This window comes from Phyllobates terribilis, unplaced genomic scaffold (genome assembly GCF_046119375.1).
Source record: "Phyllobates terribilis strain yellow unplaced genomic scaffold, ASM4611937v1 Scaffold_325__1_contigs__length_2139453, whole genome shotgun sequence".
NCBI lineage: Eukaryota > Metazoa > Chordata > Amphibia > Anura > Dendrobatidae > Phyllobates > Phyllobates terribilis.
In genome coordinates, this window is record NW_027363085.1 from 132,603 (window position 1) to 144,634 (window position 12,032).

The 12,032-nt window shown below is 45.0% G+C and overlaps 9 non-coding genes across 9 annotated transcripts; all 9 read left to right on the forward strand.

Moving 5' to 3' along the window:
* The first annotated feature begins 616 nt into the window (after nucleotides 1-616).
* On the forward strand, nucleotides 617-807 carry LOC141221164 (U2 spliceosomal RNA). The gene has a single exon (XR_012289208.1). It is a non-coding gene; the product is annotated as a U2 spliceosomal RNA (small nuclear RNA).
* A 1,112-nt stretch (nucleotides 808-1,919) lies between these two features.
* On the forward strand, nucleotides 1,920-2,110 carry LOC141221527 (U2 spliceosomal RNA). The gene has a single exon (XR_012289557.1). It is a non-coding gene; the product is annotated as a U2 spliceosomal RNA (small nuclear RNA).
* Nucleotides 2,111-3,225: 1,115 nt separating this feature from the next.
* On the forward strand, nucleotides 3,226-3,416 carry LOC141221165 (U2 spliceosomal RNA). Its single transcript, XR_012289209.1, has one exon. It is a non-coding gene; the product is annotated as a U2 spliceosomal RNA (small nuclear RNA).
* Nucleotides 3,417-4,531: 1,115 nt separating this feature from the next.
* LOC141221486 (U2 spliceosomal RNA) lies at nucleotides 4,532-4,722 on the forward strand. The gene has a single exon (XR_012289517.1). It is a non-coding gene; the product is annotated as a U2 spliceosomal RNA (small nuclear RNA).
* A 1,115-nt stretch (nucleotides 4,723-5,837) lies between these two features.
* On the forward strand, nucleotides 5,838-6,028 carry LOC141221491 (U2 spliceosomal RNA). Its single transcript, XR_012289522.1, has one exon. It is a non-coding gene; the product is annotated as a U2 spliceosomal RNA (small nuclear RNA).
* Nucleotides 6,029-7,143: 1,115 nt separating this feature from the next.
* Nucleotides 7,144-7,334, forward strand: LOC141221166 (U2 spliceosomal RNA). The gene has a single exon (XR_012289210.1). It is a non-coding gene; the product is annotated as a U2 spliceosomal RNA (small nuclear RNA).
* Nucleotides 7,335-8,449: 1,115 nt separating this feature from the next.
* Nucleotides 8,450-8,640, forward strand: LOC141221167 (U2 spliceosomal RNA). Its single transcript, XR_012289211.1, has one exon. It is a non-coding gene; the product is annotated as a U2 spliceosomal RNA (small nuclear RNA).
* A 1,112-nt stretch (nucleotides 8,641-9,752) lies between these two features.
* Nucleotides 9,753-9,943, forward strand: LOC141221168 (U2 spliceosomal RNA). Its single transcript, XR_012289212.1, has one exon. It is a non-coding gene; the product is annotated as a U2 spliceosomal RNA (small nuclear RNA).
* Nucleotides 9,944-11,058: 1,115 nt separating this feature from the next.
* Nucleotides 11,059-11,249, forward strand: LOC141221169 (U2 spliceosomal RNA). The gene has a single exon (XR_012289213.1). It is a non-coding gene; the product is annotated as a U2 spliceosomal RNA (small nuclear RNA).
* The last annotated feature ends 783 nt before the right edge of the window (nucleotides 11,250-12,032 follow it).

Here is a 12,032-nt window from a genome sequence, read left to right on the forward strand (position 1 = left end):
TTCTGCTGGAACACTGACTTCTTTCATTTAATGCCTGCAGACTATAAAAGAGAACCCAACCCAAAAAGTTTGGTTGATTAGTCTGTGGCATTCTGTTAAACTGTTGCTTATGGCGGTCTCTGTGAGCTTCTCAGCGACATTCAGCCAGCCAGGTATCCTGCCTGCAGTAGATGGAATGTGGCAATGGAACGCTGGCTGCGCGTGTCATAATAGGCTCTGAGCCTTTATATACCTGTGCACAGCAGCAGCCACCTTCAGTCTGCTGCTGGACAGCCAGCAGCAGCAGCAGCAGGAGAGGTATGTAATCAGGAGCCCTCCTGCTAAGGGTAGACAGCTGCTCGTTCCACCCCACCCCCCGCCTTAATTGGTTCTCCTCCCTTCCAACGGTGTTGAGGCGGGTGGGAACAGCAGGGGGTGAAGGTGCTGTGTTTAAAGAGGTGGAGTTATGCAGATCTAAAACGCGTGGATTGCAGCAGCAGCAAGCCGAAAAGTGCAGGCATGTAAGGGATCTAGAGGTTGACAACATGTCTTCTTAACGGGAGTCCAGGAGCTCATCTCCACAAATGGACTTTTCAGGATCCTTGGGTGGCTCCGTAGTTTGAAACCAATTCTGGTTATCGCTTCTCGGCCTTTTGGCTAAGATCAAGTGTAGTATCTGTTCTTATCAGTTTAATATCTGATACGTCCCCTATCTGGGGACCATATATTAAATGGATTTTTAGAACAGGGAGATGGAAAAAGAGCTTGCTCTGTCCACTCCACGCATTGACCTGGTATTGCAGTATCTCCAGGACCGGTGCACCCCTTCTGTAATGCAGTTTCTAAAATCAGAAAGAATTGAATTCAATGTTTTTTGTTCATTTTGCTTGTTTGTCGGATTTTGGGATGGACTCTTTGGCTTTGCTTTTCTTCTCCTCATTGGATTTTTCATGTTCAAAGTTGCAGAAGCCAGATTACAAGCTCATTTTGGTTCAACTTCAGCAACTGTGCATTGCATTGCCATGTAATGTGATGCAATGCTTTCTTTCTAGCTCTCCCTTTTTACTTCCTTTTGGATAAACAGACATATTAGGCAAGCATTTTGGAGCTTTCACCTAAATAACTACAGGTGGTGAGATAAGCTGCACAATATAATTGACCTTTCAGTATATTGTTGCACACACACCATCTATTTAGCAAATGCCCTTGTTATCAACAGCAGCCTTTTAAACTCACCTGAGCTAACAGGTATGTGCGCTGGTTACTCTGCTGCGCTTAAAATTTCTTTTTTGGTTTGCTACAATGCCTTTTCTGAAACGTTGTCTCCTTCTGCTGGAACACTGACTTCTTTCATTTAATGCCTGCAGACTATAAAAGAGAACCCAACCCAAAAAGTTTGGTTGATTAGTCTGTGGCATTCTGTTAAACTGTTGCTTATGGCGGTCTCTGTGAGCTTCTCAGCGACATTCAGCCAGCCAGGTATCCTGCCTGCAGTAGATGGAATGTGGCAATGGAACGCTGGCTGCGCGTGTCATAATAGGCTCTGAGCCTTTATATACCTGTGCACAGCAGCAGCCACCTTCAGTCTGCTGCTGGACAGCCAGCAGCAGCAGCAGGAGAGGTATGTAATCAGGAGCCCTCCTGCTAAGGGTAGACAGCTGCTCGTTCCACCACACCCCCCGCCTTAATTGGTTCTCCTCCCTTCCAACGGTGTTGAGGCGGGTGGGAACAGCAGGGGGTGAAGGTGCTGTGTTTAAAGAGGTGGAGTTATGCAGATCTAAAACGCGTGGATTGCAGCAGCAGCAAGCCGAAAAGTGCAGGCATGTAAGGGATCTAGAGGTTGACAACATGTCTTCTTAACGGGAGTCCAGGAGCTCATCTCCACAAATGGACTTTTCAGGATCCTTGGGTGGCTCCGTAGTTTGAAACCAATTCTGGTTATCGCTTCTCGTCCTTTTGGCTAAGATCAAGTGTAGTATCTGTTCTTATCAGTTTAATATCTGATACGTCCCCTATCTGGGGACCATATATTAAATGGATTTTTAGAACAGGGAGATGGAAAAAGAGCTTGCTCTGTCCACTCCACGCATTGACCTGGTATTGCAGTATCTCCAGGACCGGTGCACCCCTTCTTTAATGCAGTTTCTAAAATCAGAAAGAATTGAATTCAATGTTTTTTGTTCATTTTGCTTGTTTGTCGGATTTTGGGATGGACTCTTTGGCTTTGCTTTTCTTCTCCTCATTGGATTTTTCATGTTCAAAGTTGCAGAAGCCAGATTACAAGCTCATTTTGGTTCAACTTCAGCAACTGTGCATTGCATTGCCATGTAATGTGATGCAATGCTATCTTTCTAGCTCTCCCTTTTTACTTCCTTTTGGATAAACAGACATATTAGGCAAGCATTTTGGAGCTTTCACCTAAATAACTACAGGTGGTGAGATAAGCTGCACAATATAATTGACCTTTCAGTATATTGTTGCACACACACCATCTATTTAGCAAATGCCCTTGTTATCAACAGCAGCCTTTTAAACTCACCTGAGCTAACAGGTATGTGCGCTGGTTACTCTGCTGCGCTTAAAATTTCTTTTTTGGTTTGCTACAATGCCTTTTCTGAAACGTTGTCTCCTTCTGCTGGAACACTGACTTCTTTCATTTAATGCCTGCAGACTATAAAAGAGAACCCAACCCAAAAAGTTTGGTTGATTAGTCTGTGGCATTCTGTTAAACTGTTGCTTATGGCGGTCTCTGTGAGCTTCTCAGCGACATTCAGCCAGCCAGGTATCCTGCCTGCAGTAGATGGAATGTGGCAATGGAACGCTGGCTGCGCGTGTCATAATAGGCTCTGAGCCTTTATATACCTGTGCACAGCAGCAGCCACCTTCAGTCTGCTGCTGGACAGCCAGCAGCAGCAGCAGCAGGAGAGGTATGTAATCAGGAGCCCTCCTGCTAAGGGTAGACAGCTGCTCGTTCCACCCCACCCCCCGCCTTAATTGGTTCTCCTCCCTTCCAACGGTGTTGAGGCGGGTGGGAACAGCAGGGGGTGAAGGTGCTGTGTTTAAAGAGGTGGAGTTATGCAGATCTAAAACGCGTGGATTGCAGCAGCAGCAAGCCGAAAAGTGCAGGCATGTAAGGGATCTAGAGGTTGACAACATGTCTTCTTAACGGGAGTCCAGGAGCTCATCTCCACAAATGGACTTTTCAGGATCCTTGGGTGGCTCCGTAGTTTGAAACCAATTCTGGTTATCGCTTCTCGGCCTTTTGGCTAAGATCAAGTGTAGTATCTGTTCTTATCAGTTTAATATCTGATACGTCCCCTATCTGGGGACCATATATTAAATGGATTTTTAGAACAGGGAGATGGAAAAAGAGCTTGCTCTGTCCACTCCACGCATTGACCTGGTATTGCAGTATCTCCAGGACCGGTGCACCCCTTCTTTAATGCAGTTTCTAAAATCAGAAAGAATTGAATTCAATGTTTTTTGTTCATTTTGCTTGTTTGTCGGATTTTGGGATGGACTCTTTGGCTTTGCTTTTCTTCTCCTCATTGGATTTTTCATGTTCAAAGTTGCAGAAGCCAGATTACAAGCTCATTTTGGTTCAACTTCAGCAACTGTGCATTGCATTGCCATGTAATGTGATGCAATGCTATCTTTCTAGCTCTCCCTTTTTACTTCCTTTTGGATAAACAGACATATTAGGCAAGCATTTTGGAGCTTTCACCTAAATAACTACAGGTGGTGAGATAAGCTGCACAATATAATTGACCTCTCAGTATATTGTTGCACACACACCATCTATTTAGCAAATGCCCTTGTTATCAACAGCAGCCTTTTAAACTCACCTGAGCTAACAGGTATGTGCGCTGGTTACTCTGCTGCGCTTAAAATTTCTTTTTTGGTTTGCTACAATGCCTTTTCTGAAACGTTGTCTCCTTCTGCTGGAACACTGACTTCTTTCATTTAATGCCTGCAGACTATAAAAGAGAACCCAACCCAAAAAGTTTGGTTGATTAGTCTGTGGCATTCTGTTAAACTGTTGCTTATGGCGGTCTCTGTGAGCTTCTCAGCGACATTCAGCCAGCCAGGTATCCTGCCTGCAGTAGATGGAATGTGGCAATGGAACGCTGGCTGCGCGTGTCATAATAGGCTCTGAGCCTTTATATACCTGTGCACAGCAGCAGCCACCTTCAGTCTGCTGCTGGACAGCCAGCAGCAGCAGCAGCAGGAGAGGTATGTAATCAGGAGCCCTCCTGCTAAGGGTAGACAGCTGCTCGTTCCACCCCACCCCCCGCCTTAATTGGTTCTCCTCCCTTCCAACGGTGTTGAGGCGGGTGGGAACAGCAGGGGGTGAAGGTGCTGTGTTTAAAGAGGTGGAGTTATGCAGATCTAAAACGCGTGGATTGCAGCAGCAGCAAGCCGAAAAGTGCAGGCATGTAAGGGATCTAGAGGTTGACAACATGTCTTCTTAACGGGAGTCCAGGAGCTCATCTCCACAAATGGACTTTTCAGGATCCTTGGGTGGCTCCGTAGTTTGAAACCAATTCTGGTTATCGCTTCTCGGCCTTTCGGCTAAGATCAAGTGTAGTATCTGTTCTTATCAGTTTAATATCTGATACGTCCCCTATCTGGGGACCATATATTAAATGGATTTTTAGAACAGGGAGATGGAAAAAGAGCTTGCTCTGTCCACTCCACGCATTGACCTGGTATTGCAGTATCTCCAGGACCGGTGCACCCCTTCTTTAATGCAGTTTCTAAAATCAGAAAGAATTGAATTCAATGTTTTTTGTTCATTTTGCTTGTTTGTCGGATTTTGGGATGGACTCTTTGGCTTTGCTTTTCTTCTCCTCATTGGATTTTTCATGTTCAAAGTTGCAGAAGCCAGATTACAAGCTCATTTTGGTTCAACTTCAGCAACTGTGCATTGCATTGCCATGTAATGTGATGCAATGCTATCTTTCTAGCTCTCCCTTTTTACTTCCTTTTGGATAAACAGACATATTAGGCAAGCATTTTGGAGCTTTCACCTAAATAACTACAGGTGGTGAGATAAGCTGCACAATATAATTGACCTTTCAGTATATTGTTGCACACACACCATCTATTTAGCAAATGCCCTTGTTATCAACAGCAGCCTTTTAAACTCACCTGAGCTAACAGGTATGTGCGCTGGTTACTCTGCTGCGCTTAAAATTTCTTTTTTGGTTTGCTACAATGCCTTTTCTGAAACGTTGTCTCCTTCTGCTGGAACACTGACTTCTTTCATTTAATGCCTGCAGACTATAAAAGAGAACCCAACCCAAAAAGTTTGGTTGATTAGTCTGAGGCATTCTGTTAAACTGTTGCTTATGGCGGTCTCTGTGAGCTTCTCAGCGACATTCAGCCAGCCAGGTATCCTGCCTGCAGTAGATGGAATGTGGCAATGGAACGCTGGCTGCGCGTGTCATAATAGGCTCTGAGCCTTTATATACCTGTGCACAGCAGCAGCCACCTTCAGTCTGCTGCTGGACAGCCAGCAGCAGCAGCAGCAGGAGAGGTATGTAATCAGGAGCCCTCCTGCTAAGGGTAGACAGCTGCTCGTTCCACCCCACCCCCCGCCTTAATTGGTTCTCCTCCCTTCCAACGGTGTTGAGGCGGGTGGGAACAGCAGGGGGTGAAGGTGCTGTGTTTAAAGAGGTGGAGTTATGCAGATCTAAAACGCGTGGATTGCAGCAGCAGCAAGCCGAAAAGTGCAGGCATGTAAGGGATCTAGAGGTTGACAACATGTCTTCTTAACGGGAGTCCAGGAGCTCATCTCCACAAATGGACTTTTCAGGATCCTTGGGTGGCTCCGTAGTTTGAAACCAATTCTGGTTATCGCTTCTCGGCCTTTTGGCTAAGATCAAGTGTAGTATCTGTTCTTATCAGTTTAATATCTGATACGTCCCCTATCTGGGGACCATATATTAAATGGATTTTTAGAACAGGGAGATGGAAAAAGAGCTTGCTCTGTCCACTCCACGCATTGACATGGTATTGCAGTATCTCCAGGACCGGTGCACCCCTTCTTTAATGCAGTTTCTAAAATCAGAAAGAATTGAATTCAATGTTTTTTGTTCATTTTGCTTGTTTGTCGGATTTGGGGATGGACTCTTTGGCTTTGCTTTTCTTCTCCTCATTGGATTTTTCATGTTCAAAGTTGCAGAAGCCAGATTACAAGCTCATTTTGGTTCAACTTCAGCAACTGTGCATTGCATTGCCATGTAATGTGATGCAATGCTATCTTTCTAGCTCTCCCTTTTTACTTCCTTTTGGATAAACAGACATATTAGGCAAGCATTTTGGAGCTTTCACCTAAATAACTACAGGTGGTGAGATAAGCTGCACAATATAATTGACCTTTCAGTATATTGTTGCACACACACCATCTATTTAGCAAATGCCCTTGTTATCAACAGCAGCCTTTTAAACTCACCTGAGCTAACAGGTATGTGCGCTGGTTACTCTGCTGCGCTTAAAATTTCTTTTTTGGTTTGCTACAATGCCTTTTCTGAAACGTTGTCTCCTTCTGCTGGAACACTGACTTCTTTCATTTAATGCCTGCAGACTATAAAAGAGAACCCAACCCAAAAAGTTTGGTTGATTAGTCTGTGGCATTCTGTTAAACTGTTGCTTATGGCGGTCTCTGTGAGCTTCTCAGCGACATTCAGCCAGCCAGGTATCCTGCCTGCAGTAGATGGAATGTGGCAATGGAACGCTGGCTGCGCGTGTCATAATAGGCTCTGAGCCTTTATATACCTGTGCACAGCAGCAGCCACCTTCAGTCTGCTGCTGGACAGCCAGCAGCAGCAGCAGCAGGAGAGGTATGTAATCAGGAGCCCTCCTGCTAAGGGTAGACAGCTGCTCGTTCCACCCCACCCCCGCCTTAATTGGTTCTCCTCCCTTCCAACGGTGTTGAGGGGGGTGGGAACAGCAGGGGGTGAAGGTGCTGTGTTTAAAGAGGTGGAGTTATGCAGATCTAAAACGCGTGGATTGCAGCAGCAGCAAGCCGAAAAGTGCAGGCATGTAAGGGATCTAGAGGTTGACAACATGTCTTCTTAACGGGAGTCCAGGAGCTCATCTCCACAAATGGGACTTTTCAGGATCCTTGGGTGGCTCCGTAGTTTGAAACCAATTCTGGTTATCGCTTCTCGGCCTTTTGGCTAAGATCAAGTGTAGTATCTGTTCTTATCAGTTTAATATCTGATACGTCCCCTATCTGGGGACCATATATTAAATGGATTTTTAGAACAGGGAGATGGAAAAAGAGCTTGCTCTGTCCACTCCACGCATTGACCTGGTATTGCAGTATCTCCAGGACCGGTGCACCCCTTCTTTAATGCAGTTTCTAAAATCAGAAAGAATTGAATTCAATGTTTTTTGTTCATTTTGCTTGTTTGTCGGATTTTGGGATGGACTCTTTGGCTTTGCTTTTCTTCTCCTCATTGGATTTTTCATGTTCAAAGTTGCAGAAGCCAGATTACAAGCTCATTTTGGTTCAACTTCAGCAACTGTGCATTGCATTGCCATGTAATGTGATGCAATGCTATCTTTCTAGCTCTCCCTTTTTACTTCCTTTTGGATAAACAGACATATTAGGCAAGCATTTTGGAGCTTTCACCTAAATAACTACAGGTGGTGAGATAAGCTGCACAATATAATTGACCTTTCAGTATATTGTTGCACACACACCATCTATTTAGCAAATGCCCTTGTTATCAACAGCATCCTTTTAAACTCACCTGAAGCTAACAGGTATGTGCGCTGGTTACTCTGCTGCGCTTAAAATTTCTTTTTTGGTTTGCTACAATGCCTTTTCTGAAACGTTGTCTCCTTCTGCTGGAACACTGACTTCTTTCATTTAATGCCTGCAGACTATAAAAGAGAACCCAACCCAAAAAGTTTGGTTGATTAGTCTGTGGCATTCTGTTAAACTGTTGCTTATGGCGGTCTCTGTGAGCTTCTCAGCGACATTCAGCCAGCCAGGTATCCTGCCTGCAGTAGATGGAATGTGGCAATGGAACGCTGGCTGCGCGTGTCATAATAGGCTCTGAGCCTTTATATACCTGTGCACAGCAGCAGCCACCTTCAGTCTGCTGCTGGACAGCCAGCAGCAGCAGCAGCAGGAGAGTATGTAATCAGGAGCCCTCCTGCTAAGGGTAGACAGCTGCTCGTTCCACCCCACCCCCCGCCTTAATTGGTTCTCCTCCCTTCCAACGGTGTTGAGGCGGGTGGGAACAGCAGGGGGTGAAGGTGCTGTGTTTAAAGAGGTGGAGTTATGCAGATCTTAAACGCGTGGATTGCAGCAGCAGCAAGCCGAAAAGTGCAGGCATGTAAGGGATCTAGAGGTTGACAACATGTCTTCTTAACGGGAGTCCAGGAGCTCATCTCCACAAATGGACTTTTCAGGATCCTTGGGTGGCTCCGTAGTTTGAAACCAATTCTGGTTATCGCTTCTCGGCCTTTTGGCTAAGATCAAGTGTAGTATCTGTTCTTATCAGTTTAATATCTGATACGTCCCCTATCTGGGGACCATATATTAAATGGATTTTTAGAACAGGGAGATGGAAAAAGAGCTTGCTCTGTCCACTCCACGCATTGACCTGGTATTGCAGTATCTCCAGGACCGGTGCACCCCTTCTTTAATGCAGTTTCTAAAATCAGAAAGAATTGAATTCAATGTTTTTTGTTCATTTTGCTTGTTTGTCGGATTTTGGGATGGACTCTTTGGCTTTGCTTTTCTTCTCCTCATTGGATTTTTCATGTTCAAAGTTGCAGAAGCCAGATTACAAGCTCATTTTGGTTCAACTTCAGCAACTGTGCATTGCATTGCCATGTAATGTGATGCAATGCTATCTTTCTAGCTCTCCCTTTTTACTTCCTTTTGGATAAACAGACATATTAGGCAAGCATTTTGGAGCTTTCACCTAAATAACTACAGGTGGTGAGATAAGCTGCACAATATAATTGACCTTTCAGAATATTGTTGCACACACACCATCTATTTAGCAAATGCCCTTGTTATCAACAGCAGCCTTTTAAACTCACCTGAGCTAACAGGTATGTGCGCTGGTTACTCTGCTGCGCTTAAAATTTCTTTTTTGGTTTGCTACAATGCCTTTTCTGAAACGTTGTCTCCTTCTGCTGGAACACTGACTTCTTTCATTTAATGCCTGCAGACTATAAAAGAGAACCCAACCCAAAAAGTTTGGTTGATTAGTCTGTGGCATTCTGTTAAACTGTTGCTTATGGCGGTCTCTGTGAGCTTCTCAGCGACATTCAGCCAGCCAGGTATCCTGCCTGCAGTAGATGGAATGTGGCAATGGAACGCTGGCTGCGCGTGTCATAATAGGCTCTGAGCCTTTATATACCTGTGCACAGCAGCAGCCACCTTCAGTCTGCTGCTGGACAGCCAGCAGCAGCAGCAGGAGAGGTATGTAATCAGGAGCCCTCCTGCTAAGGGTAGACAGCTGCTCGTTCCACCCCACCCCCCGCCTTAATTGGTTCTCCTCCCTTCCAACGGTGTTGAGGCGGGTGGGAACAGCAGGGGGTGAAGGTGCTGTGTTTAAAGAGGTGGAGTTATGCAGATCTAAAACGCGTGGATTGCAGCAGCAGCAAGCCGAAAAGTGCAGGCATGTAAGGGATCTAGAGGTTGACAACATGTCTTCTTAATGGGAGTCCAGGAGCTCATCTCCACAAATGGACTTTTCAGGATCCTTGGGTGGCTCCGTAGTTTGAAACCAATTCTGGTTATCGCTTCTCGGCCTTTTGGCTAAGATCAAGTGTAGTATCTGTTCTTATCAGTTTAATATCTGATACGTCCCCTATCTGGGGACCATATATTAAATGGATTTTTAGAACAGGGAGATGGAAAAAGAGCTTGCTCTGTCCACTCCACGCATTGACCTGGTATTGCAGTATCTCCAGGACCGGTGCACCCCTTCTTTAATGCAGTTTCTAAAATCAGAAAGAATTGAATTCAATGTTTTTTGTTCATTTTGCTTGTTTGTCGGATTTTGGGATGGACTCTTTGGCTTTGCTTTTCTTCTCCTCATTGGATTTTTCATGTTCAAAGTTGCAGAAGCCAGATTACAAGCTCATTTTGGTTCAACTTCAGCAACTGTGCATTGCATTGCCATGTAATGTGATGCAATGCTATCTTTCTAGCTCTCCCTTTTTTCTTCCTTTTGGATAAACAGACATATTAGGCAAGCATTTTGGAGCTTTCACCTAAATAACTACAGGTGGTGAGATAAGCTGCACAATATAATTGACCTTTCAGTATATTGTTGCACACACACCATCTATTTAGCAAATGCCCTTGTTATCAACAGCAGCCTTTTAAACTCACCTGAGCTAACAGGTATGTGCGCTGGTTACTCTGCTGCGCTTAAAATTTCTTTTTTGGTTTGCTACAATGCCTTTTCTGAAACGTTGTCTCCTTCTGCTGGAACACTGACTTCTTTCATTTAATGCCTGCAGACTATAAAAGAGAACCCAACCCAAAAAGTTTGGTTGATTAGTCTGTGGCATTCTGTTAAACTGTTGCTTATGGCGGTCTCTGTGAGCTTCTCAGCGACATTCAGCCAGCCAGGTATCCTGCCTGCAGTAGATGGAATGTGGCAATGGAACGCTGGCTGCGCGTGTCATAATAGGCTCTGAGCCTTTATATACCTGTGCACAGCAGCAGCCACCTTCAGTCTGCTGCTGGACAGCCAGCAGCAGCAGCAGCAGGAGAGGTATGTAATCAGGAGCCCTCCTGCTAAGGGTAGACAGCTGCTCGTTCCACCCCACCCCCCGCCTTAATTGGTTCTCCTCCCTTCCAACGGTGTTGAGGCGGGTGGGAACAGCAGGGGGTGAAGGTGCTGTGTTTAAAGAGGTGGAGTTATGCAGATCTAAAACGCGTGGATTGCAGCAGCAGCAAGCCGAAAAGTGCAGGCATGTAAGGGATCTAGAGGTTGACAACATGTCTTCTTAACGGGAGTCCTGGAGCTCATCTCCACAAATGGACTTTTCAGGATCCTTGGGTGGCTCCGTAGTTTGAAACCAATTCTGGTTATCGCTTCTCGGCCTTTTGGCTAAGATCAAGTGTAGTATCTGTTCTTATCAGTTTAATATCTGATACGTCCCCTATCTGGGGACCATATATTAAATGGATTTTTAGAACAGGGAGATGGAAAAAGAGCTTGCTCTGTCCACTCCACGCATTGACCTGGTATTGCAGTATCTCCAGGACCGGTGCACCCCTTCTTTAATGCAGTTTCTAAAATCAGAAAGAATTGAATTCAATGTTTTTTGTTCATTTTGCTTGTTTGTCGGATTTGGGGATGGACTCTTTGGCTTTGCTTTTCTTCTCCTCATTGGATTTTTCATGTTCAAAGTTGCAGAAGCCAGATTACAAGCTCATTTTGGTTCAACTTCAGCAACTGTGCATTGCATTGCCATGTAATGTGATGCAATGCTATCTTTCTAGCTCTCCCTTTTTACTTCCTTTTGGATAAACAGACATATTAGGCAAGCATTTTGGAGCTTTCACCTAAATAACTACAGGTGGTGAGATAAGCTGCACAATATAATTGACCTTTCAGTATATTGTTGCACACACACCATCTATTTAGCAAATGCCCTTGTTATCAACAGCAGCCTTTTAAACTCACCTGAGCTAACAGGTATGTGCGCTGGTTACTCTGCTGCGCTTAAAATTTCTTTTTTGGTTTGCTACAATGCCTTTTCTGAAACGTTGTCTCCTTCTGCTGGAACACTGACTTCTTTCATTTAATGCCTGCAGACTATAAAAGAGAACCCAACCCAAAAAGTTTGGTTGATTAGTCTGTGGCATTCTGTTAAACTGTTGCTTATGGCGGTCTCTGTGAGCTTCTCAGCGACATTCAGCCAGCCAGGTATCCTGCCTGCAGTAGATGGAATGTGGCAATGGAACGCTGGCTGCGCGTGTCATAATAGGCTCTGAGCCTTTATATACCTGTGCACAGCAGCAGCCACCTTCAGTCTGCTGCTGGACAGCCAGCAGCAGC